The sequence below is a fragment of the Anguilla anguilla genome, chromosome 6 (genome assembly GCF_013347855.1).
Source record: "Anguilla anguilla isolate fAngAng1 chromosome 6, fAngAng1.pri, whole genome shotgun sequence".
In the NCBI taxonomy this organism is placed as follows: Eukaryota; Metazoa; Chordata; class Actinopteri; order Anguilliformes; family Anguillidae; genus Anguilla; species Anguilla anguilla.
This window is the reverse complement of record NC_049206.1, coordinates 24,701,171-24,701,713: the sequence shown is the minus strand read 5'-3', so window position 1 is coordinate 24,701,713 and position 543 is coordinate 24,701,171.

Sequence of the window (543 nt, the reverse complement as noted above, 5' to 3'; positions counted from 1 at the left end):
CAATCTGGTAGGGTGTATCGGTGCATGTGGGAGGGTTGGGGAGGGGGGGGCGGGTGGCTGACACAGGAACTTGTTGCTCAACTGCCACGTTGTTCCTCACAACCGCTGTCATATGCACACACGTTACAGATGTTCAGGGAGCCATGCTACTAGCAGTTAGATCGATTGGCCTAAATCTTGATTTTAAGAATGAATTTGCTCTTCTTTCAAAAATGAGTTCAATTTGAGTTAAATGTGAGATTTTGCCTCTATATGAGCTATTAATTTAAGTATTAAAGCAGGCACAAATATACAGTAATTAATCAATACCTGTTTGATTTATTTCATTGAATGGTTAATTGGACCGTTATATAAATTGTTAGTAAATGTTTGAAAAACCATATTGTGAATGACAGGGTTCTAAGTAACATTTTTGTCGAAAATGAGTTATATACAAATGCATGCGGTATTTATCATTGTTCACATGTGTGGGTTGTTAAAAATGGAAGAAGTTTAAAAGCTGGACGCAATTCCATTTTTTAGGAAGTTCTAAGAGATAAAATC